At 42.0% G+C, this 9,455-nt stretch overlaps 1 long non-coding RNA gene across 3 annotated transcripts in view; it reads right to left on the reverse strand.

Moving 5' to 3' along the window:
- The window catches only part of LOC149469922 (uncharacterized), a 69,290-nt gene that overhangs the window by 51,309 nt on the left and 8,526 nt on the right, over positions 1–9,455 (reverse strand). For all 3 annotated transcript variants that reach the window (XR_016311467.1, XR_016311466.1, XR_016311465.1), the window contains exon 2: positions 7–6,478. This is a non-coding gene — a long non-coding RNA (uncharacterized LOC149469922). The remainder of the gene's footprint in view (positions 1–6; positions 6,479–9,455) is intronic.

The following is a 9,455-nucleotide window of genomic DNA, read 5'->3' on the forward strand; positions in this document are numbered from 1 at the left end:
AATTACCAGGAGCTTTGGCGGGTGACCCAAGGAGAGGAGGATCAGGGCTGCTCTGTGAAAACCCATTACACAGAGCCGGTAAGTATGACATGTTTGCTATTTTAAAAGAAAAAAAAAACTGGTGCATTTACAATCACTTCTAAAAAAAAGAAGAAAATATAAAAAAAATTATTTTCAATTAGATTAAAAAGTATCAAAGAAAAAAGAAATAATATACACACACACACACACACACGTCCTTGTTCACATTGGCATACTACAGTGTACACCTGTGCGAGGGGCTGTGTTCGCTTGCACAGGGATCAGGGATGCATGTGTGTTCCATACATCCCATGTAGTGAGGCAGGCCATAAATTCTACAATTTTCCTGTAGATTTACAAAAACCACACGAGGTCAAACCTAAACACATTCAATTTGTATGCAATCAGGCAGCCCTGTGCACTACATAGTTGAATGCAAATCTAAAGGAAATTGAATTAAAATTAATGTATGCCCAGGTTAAGTCCCATTCATTTTAATCGGTATGCAAGGATTACACATGCACAGCTGATGCTCTCAATTTGACAGATGTGCAGGTGCATGATTACTAACGCACACTATCTGTTCAAGGCTGTGAACCTGCACAACATGTCCTTTCATGGGTGTATACAATGGTATGCCTGTGTAAAAAACACTATATATATATTGCATATACTATATGTGTCACATATATACAGTATATACAATATGTTACATATCTCACACACACAGTATATTACATTACTTTCTCTGTTGGCGTGCCCTGATGGAGGAAGAAGAAAGTCAATTAACTCCCTCTTCACATCTCAGCCGATTCTCTCCTCTCTCCCTGCTAACCCCATCTCTGGGCTGGTGAAGGTGGGATGGAGATATTGCACACAAACAGCCATTGATGTGGTCAGTTTGCACTTTCATAAACCAGCCATTTGTGTTAGTTAATTACAGAAGCGTGACGTGAGATAAACAGCGATTATCATGATCGATTGCAGCTTATCCCATGTTTCATAAATGTACATCATATCATCAAAAGATTCAAATGAATCTGGAGAAATCTCTGCGCACAAAGGACAAGGCCAAAACGCAATATTGGATGCCTGTGATTTTATTTTTTTTTAATTCATGTTATGCTTACCTGCTGTGTGCAAAACCTCTGGGCTCCTTTTTTGTGTGCCATCATAGGAAGTTGCTTCCTATGGTGGCACATGTGGAGGCTCGATCCTGAGCCACACTGAGTTTGTTTATTGACACACACAATGCTGCTATGCCTTGCCCTGTCCTCACTGGATTCGAATGACAGCAGCAGGAGCCAATGGAATGGTTGCTATGGGGGCATTCATGCAGCTTGGCCCCACACCCCATGGCTCCCACTGCTGCTTCCATGGCCAGTGAGGAAAGAGACGCTGCTCTCAGGCACAGCACTGGATCAAGATTGAGTTTATATAAATATAAGAGGGGGGCTGTACACAAAAGGTTTTTGTACCTTCATGCAGGTAATGCATTAAGGTAAATAAAAAAAACCTTCTACCTATACAACCACTTTAAAGCTCTATCATGCAAAGAATATATGAACATGATCCAGAAATGCTGCAATCTTGCCCAAGGCAAAGCGCATTTAAAATGGTCTGTTGCAAAGTGGAAAACTGTTCTGTGGTCATTTCGAAAGCCTGCATCTCTTTTGGTATGGGGGTGGATTAGTGCACATGAAATGGGCAGCTTGCACATCTGGAAAGGCACCATCAATGCTGAAACACATATCCAGTTTTAAGAGAAGCATATACTCCCATCCAGACCTCTTCTCATGGAACGTCTTGCATATTTCAGCAGAACATTGCTGAACGGCATCTGCAACAGCATGGCTTCATAGTCCTGCATGCAGTCCAGACCTTTCACCAATTAAAAATATTTGACACAACTTAAAACAAACAAAAATACAAAAAAGTTGACCAAGGACTGTTGAGCCGTTAGTATCCCTATATTAAGCAAGAATGGGACACAATTCCTCTCCCAAAACTCCAGTAACTGGTCTCAGTTGCCAGGTATTTAGTATTGTTAAAAGATGATATACTACACCATAGTAAACATGACCACGTCCCAACTTTTCTGAGATGTGTTGCCGTCATCAATTTAAAAAATTATAATTTTTTCCTTAAAATGGTGCATTTTCTCAGTTTAAAAAATTGATATTTCTATTTTCTTTTGTGAATATAATATGGGTTTTCTGAGATTTGAAGATCATTACATTGTTTTTATGTAGATTTTACAGTGTCCCAACTTTTTTTTGGAATTGGGGTTTGTCAAAGATGAACTTAGCCATTAAAGTGGAAGTAAAGGCCAATATAAATCAGTATAAAAATGTTGCCTCTTACTGTCTATACAGCATACCATCTTGTAAAAGAGTAGCATAAATACCTTTTTTACTTTTTATTCAGCTCAAGTGCAATCTTATGATGCAGAAGCAACAACTGACCTGCATTCACAGAGCCATGGTATGACCTACTGGCGGCTTCCATTGCCCCGTTCATTGTTAGCGCTCCGTCCAAGCCGCTAACACAGGAAAGGTGGCCCGCTGCTTCTGGACTGAATGACCACATTCCAAGCGTAAAAAAAAAAAAAAAAAGTATAACTGCTCTCTTTTATAAACCGTATGCAGCATAGGTAGGAGGAGCAGAGGCAACATTTTAAGCAGACTTATACTAGCCTATACTTCCACTTGAACACTTAATGAGGAGCCTAGAAATATTTCTCACTCAGCGTGTGTGGTGATACACAATGGGACTGATTTAGTATAACTGGAGCAGCTGTTCATGGTAGCCAGCTCCAAATTTCAACTTGTTCAATTAAGCTTTGACAAAAAGAAAAAAAAAAGGAAGCAAATTGGTTTCTGTGTAGAGCTGCACTAGATTTTGCACTCTCCAGTTTTAGCAAATCAATCTGTGTGTTGCACAATCATTGTTTTTATGCACGGCCTTCAATGTACTTCCCAACTCAACATCCCGATGCTGTGATTCCACACACACCCCTGTAAAATGATCAGTTGGCTATGAAGCAAACCAAGGGTTTTATACTACAGCCCTGAGCTTGCCGAGGGCTGTAGCCTTTTTCAATCAAGGTTCCTTGGCAAAATGTCTAAAAATTGCCAAAAACATTTATACAAGCCAACAGGTGGGACAAGCCTGCCTTTTAGTTACACAAAGCCATAGGCTTTCATCGGGCACCATTACAACCTTCTAACCACCAGTTAATAAGGAGAATGTCAGTTGCCTGTAAAGCACCCTTGTTTAACTCCACCCCCGCCCATCTACAGTGCTGGGGTCACATTAGCTCAGTGATAGAGAAAAGACACAAAGAGAAACACTGGCATACTAGTCAGTACCAGTGTGAAAAAGTGTATTTGCTTTTGAAGAATAAATCACCTCTAATGTTGGGTGTCCTACATGTGTGGATGTTGCTGCATTATATAAAACTATTTTTTTTACATTTTAGAATGGTGTTCCTCAGGACTGTCCATAAATATTTTAAGGGTGCCTTGACTGAAAATAAGGTTGAGATACACTGGTATATATCACTGGCAGCAAAAGGGGCTGAGGACTCACTTAAATTCCAATTTGCACTTTTTAACCACCCTACTTTGTGGACTTCCTTTAGGTAAATATTTATCTGCAGTCTTGCTCCTTAGAGCTCTATTGTGTGTCCCTGCCCAACAGGACAAAACCTTTCCTTCGAGCAAGCCCTTAAGGTCACACTTGTGATTCCTGCCATTTATTTCTATGGCTTTGTACTTCATGTGGAGTATGACTACCTGTATAATAGAATACTCCTTCCAATGTAAGGGGGTCCTTCTCCCACTGACCATTAATCTTTGAGGGCCTTTCACCACCTGTGTAAAGTAACATTTCACCGACAACTACCGTAATCTAAAAGGGGGGGGGGTTCACTGACTGCCAATGTAAATGGGCACTTTTCCACTATGCAAGTTAGCATTTCTCCACTAACCACCAGTGTGAGGAATACTACAATACTTATTAATGTTTCACAACTGTAGATGTAGATGAGATGTAGTTCCCCAAATGCCCATTCACATATATGCGGATTGAATCGCATCCAAACCGCACGATATGTGAAAGAACTTTGCTTCCTATGGTGCCTGTTCACATATGTACGATGCAGATTCAGTTCAGTTTTAAAGAGTCATCCGATTTCTAAGCAGTGCAGTCCAGTTCAGGTGGGGATTACAGGCTATTGACTTATGGGAACAGTTCCTAAACCGCATGTGTGTGAACAGGATAAGATCCTCAGCTAATCCTCTCCTGAACCTGATGTAAACCACTGAACAACTACTGTATCAATTAGCTGTCAAGCCCGAGTTTAAATCCACACCGCACAGCTCTGAGACCTGAAAGTTATATCAAAGGTTCCTTCATGTTTAAACGTTCGAGAGAGACTGGACCTAGATTCTAGAGTACTTAGGATCCAATCATTGCAGTTAAGTTCAGCATAGCGATGTCTTATCTGGATATTTATCAAATGTAGCCATTTCTTTTAAGCCAGACATTTTAAAAATGTTCTACACTATCACTAGGAGCTGAATCACCTTCAGGATGACTTGCACAGGATGTGCTGTAACTGGAATACAGAGATGGGATCTTACATAATGCCTAATCACTCTCATTAGGAATCCACAAACATCCTCTCAGGAACAAACACATTAATATTACACTATGTTAATAGCAGTATTTTAATATCAATGTTAAGTACATAAAAGGTGTAACACACAATGCATACATCAGACTTCTTAAAACAGTTTTTACATAAAGTAGTAAAAGCAGCCAAACTCACAGGGGTATCTATCAATCCAGGTGCAAGGGGGCAAAGTTTAAAATTGGAATAGTAGATATACAATCTGCTAGCTGGTTCTGTATCCAACCCCCTCCCCCCCATCCACCCTTCCCAATCTAATGAACACCAACAGCTCTGTACAAAAAAGTAAACTCTATAATAGTTTGGGATCAAATTTAAACTGAGGTTTATGATTTTAGCTACGTAAAATATTAAACAAATGTAATACAGAATTAAATCCATTACTCAGGGTTACCAGAAAACTATATTTATGCCCTGTATGGGGCTAGCAAAGAATGAGAAATCTTTGCATTATCAGTAGTGGCAGGCAACATACTGCTGAAAAGGAGAGGGTGGGACTACTAAACAATGGCCAGCATAGTACTGACCACCAATCTTCTTTGCACTACACTGTCTGCACCTGCTGAAACTGCATAGAGTGTAAATACTGTGTGGCCCTGTGAAGCCTGGAACTGGTACACATCACATATGTATTCAACATGCCCATAACTCCTTTTATTAAGTATATCTGCATGAAAGCCTTAAAAAGGCTAAAGACTATACAGTTATAGAAAACGTATCTAAAAAAGGTTTGCGTTTCACTTCCCTGTGCATATGCAGTTCGTTTACTCAGCACCTTGCTTGATAAACTTCCCTCATGATGTGGCAAACAAGGGATTAAACAGCAAAAAACATACAAAAGAGCAAACTGATCTAAAAAGATATCCATTTGCTCCTGTGCCAACGGCCATCACGATTAAGGCCCACCGGCTCCTGCGCCAGCGGCCGTTATGATGAAGGCCCACCGGCTCCTGCGCCAGCGGCCGTTATGATGAAGGCCCACCGGCTCCTGCGCCAGCGGCCGTTATGATGAAGGCCCACCGGCTCCTGCGCCAGCGGCCGTTATGATGAAGGCCCACCGGCTCCTGCGCCAGCGGCCGTTATGATGAAGGCCCACCGGCTCCTGCGCCAGCGGCCGTTATGATGAAGGCCCACCGGCTCCTGCGCCAGCGGCCGTTATGATGAAGGCCCACCGGCTCCTGCGCCAGCGGCCGTTATGATGAAGGCCCACCGGCTCCTGCGCCAGCGGCCGTTATGATGAAGGCCCACCGGCTCCTGCGCCAGCGGCCGTTATGATGAAGGCCCACCGGCTCCTGCGCCAGCGGCCGTTATGATGAAGGCCCACCGGCTCCTGCGCCAGCGGCCGTTATGATGAAGGCCCACCGGCTCCTGCGCCAGCGGCCGTTATGATGAAGGCCCACCGGCTCCTGCGCCAGCGGCCGTTATGATGAAGGCCCACCGGCTCCTGCGCCAGCGGCCGTTATGATGAAGGCCCACCGGCTCCTGCGCCAGCGGCCGTTATGATGAAGGCCCACCGGCTCCTGCGCCAGCGGCCGTTATGATGAAGGCCCACCGGCTCCTGCGCCAGCGGCCGTTATGATGAAGGCCCACCGGCTCCTGCGCCAGCGGCCGTTATGATGAAGGCCCACCGGCTCCTGCGCCAGCGGCCGTTATGATGAAGGCCCACCGGCTCCTGCGCCAGCGGCCGTTATGATGAAGGCCCACCGGCTCCTGCGCCAGCAGCTGAATGTTTTTCAAGTTTCCAAGTTCTTCCAACGAATCCTAGCAAAAAAAATACAGATTTTTAGTTATGATTTATATAAAACCAACACCTTACATAGTAGTACATATAGGATTATTAAATAAATAAAAAAAATAAAAAATAAAAAAAGGGAAAGGTGCTTGCTTATAGCGGTTTCTCTGCAAGTGAATTTACACAATCAGATTTTTTTATTTCTCTTTTAATTGTAGAGTGGGAAAGGGTTAGACCAAAAAGATAACCCCATAATTCTTCTAAGAGGTAAGCAATTTGTCTTGTAAAGATTTCCCTTACGAAACCCATTGAAGAGCCATTTCTATTGATATTTGAATATCTAACATAATTGGTTATCATGGCCTTCTGTATACAAGAAGCACTGACTTCTTGGCATTCTGCACTAGAAAATGTACATGTTGATTAGCGTCGTTAAAGTGGACCTAAACTCAAAAGATCTGCCATGCTATAGACAACAATCAAATGTAGTTTGTGCCTAAGCAGTACCCTGAAAAATGAACCTTTTGTCTTGAATTTCTCCTGAAAAATAGCAGCGAACTTCCTGGTATGCAAATGTGTGTATAGCCTACTACTGTATAAGTGTGATGTGTAAGGTACTGTTGCCTCTGCTAGTCTCACAAGATTTGGAGTGAGATATGCTGATGTCACTACTGTCTTGCTTATTGTTCTCCTTGCTGGAGGGTCTGAGGTCAGAAAGCAAAGCCCTGCCTCTAAAAAAGATGGTCACCTCCCCTAATAGCAACAATGTAGAACGAGGCAGGGTAAGCCCCTAATGGGGAAAGATCAGCTGCACGGTGAATACAGTATAGGTGATCAGTATATTGCCCTGTCTGTTTTTGTAGAGCTTCCAGAGTTCAGATCCTCGAAAATTGAAAGCCCCCACCCCAATAGCTTTCGTGACTCAAATCACCTGTAATGAAGAATTTCCCACATCATGGAAGCAGCTGGATCCTGCAGAATGTTCCCTGCAGGGATGCCTGGTTCTCTTTCTGCTGCTGAGCCTCTGGTGCTGTGGGGGTTAAATACCTTTTCTTTATGATGCAGCTGTGAAGAAGTTCCCGAATAGCACTTGCCCCATCACCCATTGAGAAATTCTCATTACTTTCAATTGAAAATGTTATTAGGGGGGGAGAGAATCTTGTGACTCACTCCCCCTCACATATTGCGCTACTAGTAATGAGGGCAATGAAAGTAGATTTCTCAATAGAGGAAGAGTGGGCGGGTCCTCATCGGGAACCATTTTAATGCAGCTTCATAATGGACTCAATGTTATTAACCCTCTCAATGGCATAAGTTTAGCAGCAAGAAGCAGTGTTTTTTTTTTTTTAATACAACCCAGCTGCCTGCATGATGTTGAACAATTGGAAAGTGAGGTGCACAAAGCAGGGTTAGGCTAAGTCTCCCTCACCCTCATTACCATACACAGAACTCAAGCTATGGGATGTCAAACCCTTTAGTAGGAAAGACCACGCGCAATTCTATTTTATTGCTGATAATGAGATCTGCCAGAACAGTACTGACAGGGTCAATTATGGAAGACAGTAACTCTTAATACTACATATGAAAGGCAAGCATCAATTTTGGTGCTCACACAAGAGTGAATAAATTCAGGCAACAAGGTTTCATTTGTTTTTTTCACATTTCTGTTATGTGAATGGTAGCATGTATCAAATATAAAGTTGGAGTTATCCCAATTTGGCTGCAAAAGTGGATAAACACTAAGGATTGAGAGTCAGCTTGTTTCCTCAAATGACCAGAAGTTTAATCAACTATGATATAGTTGTTTTGTAAATAAAGAACTACTTTTTTTTTTTACATAACTTGTATGACTTGCTTTTTCGAACTACAATGGATGCTGGCCAAGACCATTGTTATTAAATAGTGAGATCATAGAAATTCTGATGTCGGACATACAGTTTGAAATTAAAAAAACAAAACACAAAAGAGTTGAAAGACTTTAGCCCTGGTTCTCACAGCAGTGTGACTTGAAATGCGATTTGAGAGTTTCAAATCACATGACAAGTCACACTCTATTGACGGCAATGGAACCTTCCAACCAGTGTGACTCCAATTTTGCAGTGCCGAACCAATTTGAAAAAAATTCTACACCATTTTTTGCAATTTCAGGTGGGACTTGCATAGACATCGGTGCATTAAGTCGCACAGATGTCAAACAAATCGTCCCTGAAGTAGCACTGACATGCAGCTTTGAAATCAACTTCAAGTGAAGTCGCACAATTTCATAGTCAGATTCAGTGTGAACAGACAGTTAATGTCATGTAGTTTTTTTTTTTTCTTCTTTTGCGTGGGAGTGACCAAAAACGCACCTCTCCATTGAAATGAATGGAGATCGCAGGAAACGCACCAACAACCCACCCGTGTAGTGTTTTTTTAGTCAGGTTTTATAAAAATTGCACCATAAATGCACTAAAAATGCAGCAAAAATGTATGAGTTTTTGCTATGGATCGGTGTGAAAGTAGCCTAAAAGGGAAAGAGGTTTATAATTTGTACAAAAGGCAGACATATTTGCTCCTCAGACATGCAGGCTCTGCTTCCAAATTATTAGTGTTGAACAATGGCTATCCTAGATTACTCCTTTCATTCAGTGCAACTCTTGTGGGTCCAACTGGAAACAAACATTTCAGGCCTCCTGCACACGAGGCATCTAGCTCATGTGCATTCAATCATGTTTTAGTGCACCTGTCAGCTTTAGTGCACCGTCAGCTCCTGCACACTGCTTTGTATGGCTAGTGTAATGCGCACACACACAATGCACACTGTGTCAGAAAGCCCGCTGCAGTCGCACTATAATTCGCTGATCGCAGACATTAGTATAAAATAAACAAATTATAAGAGATAGAGATTATATATCTATTTATCTATCACCATTTGTAAACTATAAATTTCACGTAAACCAGTCAATTTACATGTACTGGAATTTTTATTTAGCAAAGACATGTAGCAGAATACATTTTGGCCTAAAT

Source organism: Staurois parvus, unplaced genomic scaffold (assembly GCF_062004578.1).
Source record: "Staurois parvus isolate SC_StPar_1 unplaced genomic scaffold, SC_StPar_1.0 ptg000057l, whole genome shotgun sequence".
In the NCBI taxonomy this organism is placed as follows: Eukaryota; Metazoa; Chordata; class Amphibia; order Anura; family Ranidae; genus Staurois; species Staurois parvus.